This window comes from Tenebrio molitor, chromosome 8 (assembly GCF_963966145.1).
Source record: "Tenebrio molitor chromosome 8, icTenMoli1.1, whole genome shotgun sequence".
NCBI lineage: Eukaryota > Metazoa > Arthropoda > Insecta > Coleoptera > Tenebrionidae > Tenebrio > Tenebrio molitor.
The window spans coordinates 16766388-16782119 of NC_091053.1; the positions used below are offsets into that span (position 1 = coordinate 16766388).

A 15732-nucleotide genomic window follows, 5' to 3' on the forward strand; every position below is an offset into this window, starting at 1 on the left:
AACTCGCGGAAAATCAATCTTATCAAAGAAAAAAACAACGAATGCAAACCTAACCTCAAAACATTCTCCGCGACGTCACCGTATGTTGTGCAGTTGCAGAATTCGCGAAAATTAAGCGAAATGACAAATTGGTTGATGGGGCAGACACAAAATTGACATTTTTAATAAAATTCGCGAAATTATTTCCTTTGATCTGCCACAATTCGAGTACCAACCTCGTGTCGTGACAATTATCCTGTTGATACAAATTTCGTTCTCACCGAACCAATTCTTATCGATTTCAGGCGCGCCCCGGCACAGCTAAATCATCAAGGTTAGTGACCGGAGTCTCTAATAAAACGCCAACAATCATGGGGGCGCGATTATTCGACGAACTGTCGAATCAAAGTCTGGTTGACAGTACATTTGGGGATTTTCATACAGATGTCGATTAATTTGGCAACTAATACTGTCAAATCTCATTAAATGCTAAATCCTAACCTCAATTACTAAGATAAAACACCATTACTCCGAGTGATTTTCTGTTCGAGTCGTTCGGTAAACAGCATAATTAAGGCAAGGTCGTTAACAGGTTCGTATTTTTGTGTATGTGGACGCATCCAGAACTAAATCACTTCCAACTCTCTATTTAGGTGGGTACCTGTTGTCTTAACGGTTATAACAGCGAGCATATAGCGCTACGCCATAACCGTTACGTTTCACGGCTGTTATTTGTTACTGGAGGAGTTTCGATCCACGGAATTGCAGCGTCGGTTTAGGGTCAACCCGTGCTCGATTACTGGATGCCTCAATGTATTCCTGAGTGAAAATGTCAGAACGATAATACGTGAATTAATACGAAAACAAACACTTCGCTGGCTCTAATCTGAACCGACGAATGTCACTTCTGTTTCGCTATCGTCGCTCGAATTAAACGATAAATATGACAACAAATACCCCGCGGCCTGACGAGGCACAAAGACAAATCGTGACAGATTGAAAACGAGAAACCCAAAAAAAAATGTTAAAATAAGAGACGACGGCGGGAAAAGTTCCGTCTGCTGAACGATTCCGTCTAGTTTGCAAGAATGCGAGTGAGCCATTATACGTGGTTATCTTGATGTAAATTGTAAACACGCATCAGCACAACAATTTCACACAGGCCCTGATAAAACGGATAAGGCTGCCGTTACAAAACAGGAAATAACAGTACAGACGAAAACGTTCGAATTGTTCGAAAACGAAATTGTCCTAGAATAAATTTCGTTTTCATGAACGCCGGCCCGGTCTCGATTTGAAACGCTGGCGGCACTTTGAAATTAATAGTTGATCATTTGTGTGATATCCGTTAGATGCGCCACTGACCTTCAAAGAGAGCAATCAAGTCGTTTTGTTGAGACGAATGGGAATTTATTGTCCAGCCCGCACCAATCAGACATTGGGACTTACGACAAAATGGAAGTTTCGACGAAATGGTGAAAGATTTCACTTGTTTACTTAAATACGAAGATGGCATCTCGAGGTCATTCGCGTCAATTACTAAATGACCAGAGTCGGTCCGGCTGTTTTGCACCTTTTCTACACTTCGCCCAACACGATTGTTGAGTCCCGTGACTCAACTCTCCTTGGAAAACTTGAAAATTACACTTTTCGAAAAAATTCCCGCATCATTCTTAAATTGAGGTCGCGCTCTATCGAAGGTTGAAACACGATTTTTAATCGCGACGAAGCTTCGCAGCTTAGAGACGACAATTACGCTGCAACAACCACACTTTTTGGTGTTCCGTTATTGATTGACACAACGTAGTCCCTGATTGTTATCTAACCCATTTAGTAGTGTCGTCTCCAGGTTTTGATTAAATTTTAACTGAACCGTTCACAGATGTTTCGCTACGCCATACACGGAATTTGTTTTATTAATTAGGGGAGTTCTCACGTAAACACAAACGACAGGTTACCGCTCTGAAGGTTTCGTTCTGACTAATCTAATCGCCACTACCAATTTCTGGCTATCAACAACATTTACGGCTCGATAATAAATCACCACATCCTTGTTCCACATAATTCGGTTGTTTGTACCTATGTAAATGCGGTCTTCACGTGAAACAGGGATAATTCATTGGGAATAAGAAGAAATAAGAATGACGTGAAAAGAGTGCTGATGAAGCTCGAACTTGGGTCGGCAATAAACGACCTAAAAGGCATCCGAGAACGGATCTCATCTAAAACAAAATGTAGCAAAAATTCTCAATTTGAAAATGTCTTCATATCTCCGATTAAAAATAGAGAAAGGTTCAGTTTCGTTACTACAAAATTAACAAATATCTAATAAAAAAGTTGTTTATATTTTTCTGCCATTGTTATTTATATTTTGTGACAGCGTGCAGTTGTGCCAATTCTGCAACAATTTATTTCCCCATTATTTCTGTTACTGTTCAAAAGAACGCTTAGATTTATTTTCATTTGCTTTGTCCACCTGGATTATTCTAATTGTAAACCAGACATTACACGTTCACATGAAATCACTTATTTATGCGTGATCTAGAGCTGTCAATGGCTATTGTGTTGTGTGTGGGGGAGCCTCTGCTGTGGGTTTTTATTACCTGCTTATTACTCGATGATTGTCGTAATTACTTTCAAACAATTAAAATTATTTGTATCTGTATTTGCCCACTTTTTTGTGAAAAATTAATATTAATGGTAGTACGTAATTATAAACAAATGACGATTAATGAGAATTAATTTGGCAGAACTGGTTTTGACAGATTCGCAACTAAATCAGTGGTCATTACAAGAGTTGTCACAAGTCGAATTCGCGTCGAAAGTAAGTATGAAATTGCGAGTTGGACATCATCAAATTGGAGTTTGTCTAATTACAGTTTGGGGCCGAACCTTGAACTGAATTTTTTTCGGGTAAAAATCTGTTTTACGCGACGGCTTGGTAGATACCTGCACCAGCCCATCGGCACTCGCCATTGTTGCTTGTTACTTCCTTGGTTCGTCCACAAGTGGAAAGTTTCGATGTAGATTGGTGTTTTATTGGATCGAACCGGAGGAGGAAAGGAAAAAAAAACAGCGAACGCGTCGGAGAAGGAGACGGCCGAATAGAACAATGAAATAGTCGAATACGTACCAAAAAAAAGCCAAGAAAGTGCCGATCAATAACAAGTTTAGCGAGACGTAATCCAAAAAGGACACTGTAATCCAAGGGAAGCACTGACACGATGCACTTGATCACAAAGAATCGAGTGTAAAATGGCACTTAAAAATAGAGGAGGCGGGTTCTGGTTCGGCACAAAATCCCGAAAATAGCCCAGTGCGACGTGGCAGCGATGGTAAAGAAACCAAAATAGCAGTCACACACAATCACAGAACGTTTATCGTTAAGTAAACATTCGACTCGGCACAATATACACCCGAACGGATCTCCACTACACCGAGGCGGGATACTCCGATGCTGGGGGCGCCACACTCGCAACCACCACCTCACCGTCGCGAAAAACACACACCGGTAGGCCTAGTGACGTCCATGGCCAGCTGCGACGACAATGATTTGTGAAAATTTTCTGTGTTGAGACAGGCGCGGTTCGACACAAGAACGCGAAACGTATTCTACCGTTTCTCGACCTCGAATGAGAGGCGCGCGCGGAGGAAAACAACGCAGCCGGGAGTTGGAGTTGCGTCTCGGAGGAGTGGGGGACGGCCGACGGTCGGTAAAACCACTTTGTTGCCGAGCTCACGTGAGGCCAAAGCGAAGGCGCGAGAAGAAGCGGTCCGACGATGCGGAGAGGTACAGCCGGATTCTGGGACTCCTCGCGGAAACACCGGGGCTTGCCGGGATGCTACTCTGGATTTGCGTCGAGGAGGCGACGGAATTTCGCGCTTGCGAACGTCATTTTGACGCTCAGTGTTGCCAATTTGACTCTGGCATTTTGTGCGAACTTGTTATCCATAAACGGCTGTCTGAAGCGAAAGTACCAGGAAATTTCAACACCTGATGACCACCAATCCGATTTTAAGTCTTCCAACGGAAATACCAACTCTTTCAGAACAGTGTATTGTGTCGAAGCAGGCAATGAAAATTTTGACATTTCAAAATGTCAAGTTCAGACCCCCTCTGTTCTCTTTACCACTTAATCCAAATAATTCAGGTTTTCAGGTATTATTTTTATGGCTTTTTGTAGATTTGTACTTATCTTTGCTCTGCACCAAGGTTTAACGGAATGTGATGCTTTCGACGAAGGCAAAAAATTTGATACCTGCAAGACTCCAATTCGACTGTGTAGGGGTGCCACACTTTAATCCATTTCTAGAGAAGTCGTCTTTGCTCTTCGCTCTGTGCAACATTTTACGTTTTACATGCGTTCGTGTTCATTTTCTCATTTTTACGTTCGCTGTTGCCAACACATCACTTACGTCTGCCAGTCATTTTTTTATGCAAACATTTATTAACAATGCACAATAAACACATAAACAAAGCTCGCACAAATCTAAAGCAAATGTTCCAGGTTGCAGTGTGTTTGATGACTTGACAAGGAAACCGCAACATGAGATTTTAATTTGTTTGGACAAATTTTGACAGGAATTGTAACCGATGAAGCACACGTTGCATTTTAGTAGTTTATTTCGTGGGTATTGAAGCAAAGTAAAAAGACTAGACCGCGCTGCGCTGGCTGAAAGGGTGTTTTAGTCGGCGTTCACGTAAAACGGTTAAATAGGGAGACGTCCTCAGTAAGGAATACATTGAGACATTAAATACGAATTACTTAAACAGCTTTTGTAAACTAAAGTCTGCCATTCCCGTAAACTAATGTCCACATAATCTTAAATCTATTTTTTGTAGAAATAATTTAATACATAATCACCGTTTTTTTACAGAACAAGACCGCAAGAATTTCGTATTATACACAGTTCACGTTGGATTGAGCATTATGGTATTATGTTGGTTCCCTGCATGTTATTATTTAAAGGACATAATCACATTCCCAAAAAATAAAATTATTTAACCTTGAAATACCCAATCTATCCAGAATTTACTACGCTAAATTCGCATTATGTTGGTTCCCTGCATGTCACTATTTAAGACATAATCACATAACAGCCAAAAAATCAAAAAATTGACCTTCAAATACCCAATTCATCCTGAATTTACTTAATGCAAGAAAATTTTAGAAACAGGGAAATACCGGAGTTTGATGTTTGATGGAATATGAGGATGTTCACAGTGACGACCTTGATACTTCGAATTATTAAATTTGAAATGTATGCCAGCTGTCAATCATGTCAATAAAACAAACCGAAATATAGTAAATTAATTTTTGTAATGACAAACTAGAGTTACTAAATTTAGTTACATAATTTTGTCTTGTGAACACACCTTTTTACCGCGAATTTGGGCTTTTAAAAAGTTAGGTTATGGGTCACGTCATTTGCTTCTACAATTTTGTACTTTTTCATTATCATTACGTTTCCATAATCTCCATTAGTAATTTTTTTTATTTTGTTGAAAGACTAAAATGTGCTACTTCATCTGCTTGCTTATTGATGCTTTACTCCGTTTTGGAAATTAATTCACTATGGCAGCGACAATAATATTTGCCAACTGTCCAATTTTTATTTATTTTGTAAAAAAATCTAACAAAAAAAAAAGTTCCAGCTAGTTCATCATTACAAAAATGAATTTACAATAGCTTGAAAATTTTATGTACATTTTTTTATTGGCAACTGAAACAGTTATTATTGCTCACTCGGTATAAACATATTTAAAAAAATAAAAAGACTATGGCTGCTAAAATTTAGTGAGCCCTGAAAATGTCTCAATTTGGTCAGAATGTATCGCGCGTTCAAATGAAGTCCTAGACTGAGTAGGCGTTGGAAAAATTAAACCGTTTAGAACAGTGTAAAGTTTGAATTTCCCGCCGTTTGTCACGAATGACATTTGTTTATGTTTAATCGGGACATAAACGAACATCTTTGTTTAGAGCAAAGGTGTCCTTAAATAGTTGCTTCGAGAATAGGAATCGTTAAGTTATTCTATTTTTAATGTAAAACAAGCAAAGAAAGAAAACCAATTTTTTTGCTTTAAATTTCAGTTAGCTGTCAACATGCTCCAATTAATTTACGCTTTAAAAAAGCACAACAATTGACGGTTTCCAACGCCCTCCCAGCCCAGGATTTCATTTGAACGCGCGATATAATACCTACATAACGTCAACAACAAATTATTCCCTAGCATTTAGGGATATTCGTTACTAGGTTGGCCATAAATTTGGTAAGGTTGGAGGCTATGTGGTTTCTGTTGACAAATAAAATGTAAGGCAGTGAATTCCTTGTACAGTTGGCTTCAAAAAAAAAACGGGAAATGAAATTTGACCTAATGTGAACTGAAAATTTAATTTGTCAATTTATGTCAATTTGTGTCTGTTTGACAGTAGTATTTCTGACACATAAGTGCAGTTTTATAATCTAAATTCTAAATGGCCGTTTCAAACTATAAAAATTTAATAAAATCTGACAGAACTTTTTCTGACAGTCCCCGTTTTTTTTTGAAGCCAACCGTAACATAACAGTTGCCGGTTGTATTTCCACCGTAGAATGCAGTGTTGGTGGAAATTTAGAATTGAGACAGACTTTATGTACGTAAGTCAAAAAGACAAAAACATGACAAGAGTAAAAAATGAGGTTATTAACGTAATAGTTGTTTGTGTATCAAGGCCAAAAATTGCATCTTTTAGGTATACGCTGTGCCAAACTCAAAAAACCATAGTGGTGCAAATGACTTATCTTTCACTGTGATAAATAATAGGAAATGTCATGAAAAATGTATGTTATTTGCACCACAATGGTTTTTTTATTTTGGCACAGGGTTTATCTACACTATTTTCTATAACGAATAACTCAAAAATATCTATTTAAAATAAAATTAAAAAACGTCGCCAAATTTTGTTTTTAACGTGTTTGCAAGTGTCAGAACAAAGCAGGGTTATGAAAGAAAACTGTTGACAGTTGTTTTGGTCGTAGTTCATCGTGTTTTTTAATGTCTTCGAAGCAGTGAGTGCTCGTTTTAATTTAACGGTTTAAAGATTCCTCCTTTTTCGAGGCATTTTTATAATTTGATATATCTGACAAACCGAATGTCAAATTTTGGCAGGAGGTTAGGTTCAAACTTATTCTTGGGATTTCTTTTCTTTTTTCTGCCAACATAATTCAACATATTGAAAATGACAGCAGGGATGTCGTTGAAAACGACTATACCATACCTAATATGAGTAATATGTATTTCGATTGGCACATCGATCGTCGGGAGATGATCTGTAATAAAAGCTCTAAAACTCGGAGCAGATTTTGTCATCCACCCTGTATATATATGTTAATAGCGAACCTAAATTTTCGTTTTAAGAAACACATGTAAATATCAAAATCTGTAACAAAAGTAAAGCAAAGGACAATATTTTTTTTTAGATAATCGAAGTTCGTAGGCGTTTTGTTTGCGACAAATTCACGACCGGTTTACGTCCTTTCCTATTATTTTAGCATCACTGGAACACTTGTGCACCTCTTACAGTCTCCAAACCGTTGGCGAAGTCTCACAAGAATTTCACCGCTTCTGACACATTCATCGCCAAGAAATCTAACAACAATGAGTTGCGCAACACAAGTGTGAACTAGTTGTTCTGTCATCGTTGTAAACACCAATCAAAAACAACTGCGACGATAACGATGGTACACGGGGCTTCTAGATATTTCATTACATCATCGAAAAAAGTTATTTCCTCGCTGGCCAATTCTCTTGCCTTCGGGAGCAAAATTTCGAGCCCAATTTGAACTCTCCTCATAAACATCAAATATTAAGGTCTTAGTCACAAAAGCAAAGTTGAGTTGAGGCATAAATAATTAAGAAACAACACTTACAACCCAGGCATAAAAAATATTAAAATTTGTTACGCCTGTCGTATTCGTATTTGTGATTTGTTGGGAGATCTCGCCGACCCTGCGACTGTCGCTCTTTTCGTGAGATGCAATTTACGAGTGGCGTTGGTTCTTTTTCGCAAGAATTTTCCCAAGAATTCGCGAGTGTCGCCATTAAAACGCCACGTGTTCGTGCCGAGAATGAACAGTTGCGATTTATAAGGACTCTTTAACAGTTAAGATTCAGTGTCAAGTGAAAAAGGAGGTCGTTAGCGGTGTTTACGTAAGTTCGAGTTTGCAGCCGAACCTCCATTTCAGAGTCCACTATATACATTATACACCTTGGCACACTTTCACCGAATCCGCGAATTCGCCGTACTTCTTGTCCTCAACTGCCGACCAGAGCAAATTCCACCGCCGAGTTTCGAATATCGCGTAAACACGTCCACCGTAGGCGGATGCGTCTTGACACACTTTCCGGCGCGATTCGCCAAACTGTAACAATTGAAGATGTAAAATTTGAACGGTCCCGCCAACCGACCGCCATTTTGATACCAACCTGAAATTCGCATTTCGATTTCGCTTTGGACATTTCATAAGGAAAGCGCCCCGAAGCGCATATTTCAGGTGCGTCAGCGTTAAAATGGGTTGAATATATTTCAAAGGCGGCTTCATGTGGCACGTTGTCTGTGACAGGAGCAAAAAACATGAAAAGGAACGGAGTTATTTAAAAAATGTATTTTTTATTTGCCGGTGTAACTGACGGCGAACGGACAGGAACCGGTAAAGTCGGTGATTTTACGACGAAAGTGAAAGAACTCCCCACGAATTTTGTTTGTTTGGTGAACTGTTAGGTCAACGTGTCTGGATTGTTGTTCGCGAAGGTTGGTATAATTGTCGCCCGGAGTGCGGGAATCACGAAACAAATCAAATTTCGTACGGGGGAACTTTTTCAGACGTGGCGAAAGTTTGAACTGGCTTAGTGCCAGGTGGAAACCGTTTCGTAAATTTTGCTCAACTTTTCAAGGTCACAGTCGATACTCAATCATCTAGCTCGTCATTTGTCTAGCACTCTAGACTCTAGCGCAATACGAACTTGAAGGTCTGCACGTTAAAATTTAAAATGTGTCAAAGCCGGCCCTGTCGGCGACGAAGCTCATAATCGTGTTCTTTTAGAGCAAGTCGTGGAACCTTTTACCATTTTACCGTTATGCACTTCCACCAATAAACGTGTTGCTGTAATCGTTGCAGCTCTGAGTGCTTTTGTTTTTGGTCGTTGGGGACAGTTTAAAATAATCGACCTAAAAGTCACATCACATTTCTATCTTATCGACGATGATTAAGAGTTTTATTGCGACGTATCGAACGATTGCGGCAGATGAAAAACGTATTTGTCGATGATTTTGCGCAACCCTCGATAAATCGAAATTGAACGTCACAAGACGAGCACAAAAAATTGTTGCAAAATTTGTCGCAGGAGGACGCCAACAAAAAGTTCTTCAGTAATAAACTTCATCGGTCTGATGACGTGGAAAACGTCATATTGCAGAAAGCTGTGGTATTTCCGTTGAATACGTAGCTGCTGCTACAAACCACCAAACTCTTTCAAACACTTTCGTTTTAGTCTTTGCACGGTTGATAGCTCTTTACACAGCAGGTAGTAAATACAGTTATTGTCAATATCAATTGTCAGTCAAATATGATCGGCGTTTGACATCTAGAACTATCACTTTTAGGTTTTTAGGTTGGCAATACTGACATCTAAAAATAAAATGACAATTCAAGACACACCTAAAACCTCAATTTCCACGAAACTATATTGTTCGCGTTGGAACAATTTGATCTTTAGGTCCAAAATTATAAAGTTAAAATATCAATATACCGGGTGTTATAGAAATACACGTAATCAGTTTAACCATCAGTAGGGCTCGTTAAAATTAAAAAAATATAAGTATGTATATTTATCATTTTTTCCACAAATTCTTCAAAACGGAGTTAACATTAAATATTATTTGAACCCTAAAATTCATACCCGCTCATGTGTTTACACAGTCATTGAGAACGAGGGACGAAAAAAAAATTATTCGATCAAAATTAAAACAGTAAATACTGTTACGATTAGTACAGCGGTCGTTTCTCCTCTTCAAAAAAACTGTCAAGGTTTTATCGCACAATAGTAACGGGCCTTCAAATAAATTTATATTTAGAGCAACCTATGGAAATTCAATTGTTTTCAACATTTTTCCAGTATAGAAAATGACACAAGAAACGTCTGACATTTTAACGAAATAAAATTAGGTTAGAAAATATTTTTAATTTTTGTAGTGCATTCTTCCTATTCCCTCTCCACGGAATATGACAATATGAAATTTGGAAAAACTTACTATGTAACCTGTGTAACCCCGGAGAATAATGGGTTACCTACAAAAAATACATACTTTACACTGTTAACAGAATGTCGCCTACGCCTACTCTAAATATATATTTATTTGAAGGCCTGATAGGATATTATATCATAAAGAGTAGAAGTGAGTCTTTTTGTGTCAAGTCCAGAGAATGAAGACCGAAACGCAGTTGAGGTCGACAACTGGGCGAAGCACAAAAAGACCTACTCTGAATGATATACACTGACCGGCACAAAAAACGACTCATTATGATTTCTTTGATAAATGATCTTGAAATTATATTTGTACTTATTTTTCTTTATTATAGTTAAATTGGTATATTTTCAATGATCGGGAGTGCTATGGTCACCATGGCAACCGAATTGTGTTGTTTAATTAAATTATTAGAAAATTTGCGCTACTTCCATGTTGTGTTTTTGTCGGTTGATTTACGTGTTAAAAGATTTAATTTGACAATACGAGATACTAATTCAAATGCTGTTCAAATTTTGGCAATTTTTCATAACATAAAACTTTCTCTAAAAAATTACTTTTATTTTTTTTTTCATTAAAATTTTATTTGCTGTGTTTAATGTTTTGTTTGTCGGATATTCTTTGGCAAAGAATAACTTAAATAACAGTTATCAATACAAAATGTAATCAAAAATTTTTTCTAAGACAATGAATTACTTAATTATATTTTTTTTGCCTATAACAACAAAACAATAAAGCAAATAATAAATTAAGGGCCGGATTCACCAACGCCAGTTAACTGTAGGTTTAAAATACATATACGAAAACATTGTTATAAAAATAAGTTATTAAAGTAACCCGGAAACCACACGGGGCCGATCTGGAAACCACCCATAACCGACCCGGAGCCGATTCGGAACCCACCCGGAGCCCACCTGGAAATCACCCGGAGCCGACCTAGAAACCAACCGGACCTGACGCGGAACCTACCCGGAGCCGACCCGGAGCTTACTAACAGCCGACCCGAAACCCACTCGGAGCCGACCCGGAAACCACCTGGATCCGCCACGGAGCCGATCCGGAAACCACTCGGAGCTGAGCCTGAACCCACCCGGAGCCGACTAGGAACCCACCAGGAGCCGATCCAGAAACCAACCGGACCTAACCCGGAACCCACCCGGAGCCGACCCGGGGAGCGCACCCTAACCGACCCGGAAACCACCCTGAGCCGATCCGAAAACCACCCGGAGCCGACCCGAAATCCACCCGGAGTCGACCCGGAAACCACCCGGAGCCGACCTGGAAACCACCCGGAGCTGACCCTGAAACCACCCGGAACCGACTCGGAGCCGACCCGGGAACCACCCGTAGCCAACTCGGGAACCACCCGGAGCCGATCCGAAACCCAACCGGACCTGACCCGGAACCCACCCGGAGCCGACAACTAACAAATAAGCTGCTATACACAAAATTTGCGAATTCAAATAAAAATAGCAATTAAAATTGCTGTTTTGCTACAAAGTTGCTTAAAAATCAATCGCTTTGAGTATTTCCAATTTCTCGATCTGAGGTTAGAAAGCTTCAGTCCTTCAGTGCCAGAACTGCCAGATTGCCACTGACGGATCACACCTTTGGCGACATTTGCAAAGTTATTGCGCATGCGCTAGTTTGAAGAATTTTGAAAAAATTTTGATTGGCTGGCCTCGGCAGAGATAACGTAGCCTCGGTATATAACTCACTAACTTTTCACGTATCCTCTTATTCCTCTTCCTCTTGTCTACCATTCTATGCTACCATTCCTTTATTCTTTCTTGTTTCGTATTCGAGAGTTCGAGATCGTGTTCTTGTCCTTGTCTTATGTCTTTAGTAAAGAAACCTAGGTGTACATACCTAAGTAACGTTATGTAATTCTTGGTTGGCTTTTTAAAATAGATATTATTTTAGTAAAAACAGGTACACAGTATTGTATACCTTATACCATTGTATACCTAGTTAATGCAACTTTGGAATAAAATTAGAATGTTTTTAATTTTTTGTTTTTAGTGACAAATGTGGCAGTAAGTGATGACGAAGAGAACGAGAATGAGTTTGATGAGCATGTTATGGTTATAGTTGAATTTTTTTAATAAACAATTGTCAAAACGTTGTCTTGTTGGTATGAGCCAAACTGTGATTTTCATGATAATACGATTGGTCACATTGAGTGTCAACATTTTTTTATGTAACTGAGCCTGCGCCCTAACGAGCGAGAGTTTATTTCAAATTCGAAAAGGTTTCTCCTGATTTCTCATTAAATTTGTTTTGAAAATGAATTCACGGAAGAAAGGTACGGGAAGTGAAGTGAACATAACCTTAACCATGATTTGGTGTCAAATTGTTATACAGCTGGTCCATATGTCCAAATTTTAGGGTGGTACAGTATGGTTTTTTACTTCATTTTGACACTGACAATTGTTTATTAAAAAAATTTCACTATAGTGTTCCTTCAATCAAAGAAATGCCACAGATACTCGGATTTTTTTGCAAGCACGCAAAGTTCCAGAGGAATGGTTTTTGTGACTTTGAAAGCTATATGTACCGGGTGTATTATGAAAAACCTTTGGTGCTATAATTTCCTTATTTTTTATCCGATTTTAACAAATGATACGTCAAACAAAATCGTTTTAGAAACACTATAGCCCGACATGCTATGATTTTTTTTTAACATTATATTTTTTGACAGACCGCAGCTAACTTTGTTTTTTTAAGTTGCACTGTATATTTTTTTATCTTTATTCTGATAGATGTTTATCTTCTGAATACATAAACATTAAAATAAAAAATCAAAAATTTGTTTTTAATAAAAAAAATAGAATTTCCAAAAATCAAGAAGCCATAACTTTACTATAGCAAATGTTTGAAATTACTTCCATTCTCTCTAAGGCACATTCGACACCTTCCACTGACGCCCATTGTGGCGTTTAATAAAAATTCTGGTGGTATTTGTTCACATACTGCTACGATTCTTTTTATTAAATCATCTCTGTTATTGGCCGGAGTCAAATAGACATTGTCTTGAATGCCCATAGCTCTCTTAGTCACTTTGTAAAATTAGAATGCACTTTTATTACTGTTTAATGTGACTGCTTAATTTAAAAAAAAAAAATACATCGTTTTTTAATTTCTTCTTTTTGCTTCTATGCATGAGCATGGTTGTTTACATTTTCATATTTAAAATAAAAATCTCTATAAAACTGAGCAAAAAAAGTTAATAGTGCCATTAAAAAAAAAAAGAGTGTTTCGTAAAGACGCACGATAGAAGTGAAACTTTTGTATTACAGGAAAATCAGAATATTGTAAATTATCACTGATAGATGCAAGAGGCGGTGGCTGAGCCGAGATGCTAGTTGCTGGTTCATTGTCTTTATTATTTACACCGTTTTTTTCACATTCTGAACTGTCACTTCACTCGTACGTTTTCTCTCACGCCACGCTCTTGTTCTTTCTGCGCCTGACTTAAGCATATTTACAACAAAATTGTATATTTTAACGATAACACTAAACAATATCTATCAAAATGCGTAACTCATTGTTCATTTTTAATTAAAAGAGAGGACATTATCGACAAATGCCGTGAGTGTGACAAAGACAGAAGTATGTATACACAATTTTAAGGGATGTTTGTATCGTCTTAAACAGATTATTATAATTTACATAATTAATTAGACTCCAAATTAAGTGAGATGGAAATATTGGCGCAACCGTTGTGCGAGACAGTGTTTACCCCCACCACTTTTCGTCACACAAAAAGGTTGCCGATCAGAATTTCAAGACCCTCCCATAAAAAGTTTCACTTCAAAAAGTTGACTATTATTTGTCAAAAACAGAACTCAAGAACAAATATTGGATCAATTCAAATTGTAGCCCATTTAAAAACGATTTTGTTTGACATATCATTTATTAAAATCGGATAAAAAATAAGGAAGTTATAGCACCAAAGGTTTTTCATAATACACCCAGTATAAATAACATTATAAATAACATTACAAAAACGCTCGTTTCACTCGCGTTTTAATCTGGCCCACTCGTACCAAAAAAAAAAAAAAAAAATTTACACACGAACTCGTAAAATAAATAACTATTAATTTTTCTAGCATTCATGTACTATGCCGGCCACAAAATTTTGGCCGTCACTTTCTTGACATTCAAGAAAAGTGTAAATAAACCTTTAGGAATCGTAACCCTACTTTCGATTCTTGTCATTTTGACAATCAATTTAAACTGTTTGAAGCTCAGATATTCCAAAAATCCGATATGAATGAACAAAATTAGAGCAATCGTACATAGATAACCTGAGGTAAACGTTCTGTGTAGTAGAAATGACAAAATAAATTTGAGTTTTGAAATTTACCACCCAAAAAAAAAACGTTCATAATCAAGACGGTAATCATGATGACAATAAAGTACGGATTACAATTTTTTTTTTTGAATTGACAGACAATGACGGCCAAAATTTTTTGGCCGGCATAGTACCTATCGGGTGTTTTTTTTTTTTAATTTTACCTCATAGTAGGCGTTGAAGAGTCGATTATGAACGCACTATACAGGCTACGGTTCACGGATCAGCTGTTTAAATCTTATGTTTTACACGAGTAGTGCGTTCACAGTATGTACCTACAGTCGACTCTACAACGCCTACTACGAGGTAAGTTTGGCATGGCACGGCCTATATCCTATATGCATTTTACGTTGCGAACCTATAGTAAATTCAAAAAACTCGTGGAATGTCAAAATTAAATTTTAAATAAAATGCTTGTTTTAACTGTACTTGGGTATAAACAATTTTCGCTAGTGTACCGACATCAAATCTAGTTACAAAATATATTTTTTCTACAAACACTAGTAAAAAGTCAATTTTTAACACGCCGTACATGCATTAAAAATTAAGTTTTTTCCCACTAGTGTTAAAAGTAATGACAAGTCATTTGACACAATGACGTTTTGACAGAGCAGCACAGAAAGACCCATGAATACCAGAATAATAAGCTCTAGAGGTCGACCAAAACAGCTTGGCGGGTGACGCAGTGGACCGAAATCCCTCCCATTAACGGAGCGCACTTGTTTGTTGGGTCTGGAAGTGTTTAGATCGTGTAAAAAAAAATCTGCGCTTCAAGCGAACAGCACGTACGGGCTGTTTTGAGCAGATCTGCTTCATTGAGTGTACCGTACCTACAATCATAGCCATATCCTTGTCTTACAGAGACTCGCTCGTTTCCTCTTGTGCGCATCTCATCCGCCAAGCTATTATGGTCAAGCTGTACCTACCTACAATCGAGGGACGGGGTTGAAAACAGGCAACACTCCATGACTCCATGCTCTTCTGCGTCCTGCTTTCAATTATATTTTTAACATAACCTCATTTTTTAAGTGTTTTTAATGGTGTTTTTTGTTCGACACTGTCAGAATTTGAGAATTTTCTCCTATGTGAACGGATTTTGATAAATGTGAC

General features: G+C 37.9%; 1 protein-coding gene and 1 long non-coding RNA gene across 3 annotated transcripts in view; one reads left to right on the forward strand and one right to left on the reverse strand.

Annotated features, from left to right (window-relative positions):
- The window catches only part of LOC138137548 (uncharacterized), a 104652-nt gene extending 101399 nt beyond the window's left edge, over window positions 1-3253 (reverse strand). For both annotated transcript variants that reach the window (XM_069057008.1, XM_069057007.1), the window contains exon 1: window positions 3113-3253. The gene's annotated coding sequence lies outside the window, so the exon portion shown is untranslated. The remainder of the gene's footprint in view (window positions 1-3112) is intronic.
- On the forward strand, window positions 2745-5571 carry LOC138137550 (uncharacterized). The gene is made up of 3 exons (XR_011161787.1): window positions 2745-2803; window positions 2859-4138; window positions 4193-5571. It is a non-coding gene; the product is annotated as an uncharacterized lncRNA (long non-coding RNA).
- The last annotated feature ends 10161 nt before the right edge of the window (window positions 5572-15732 follow it).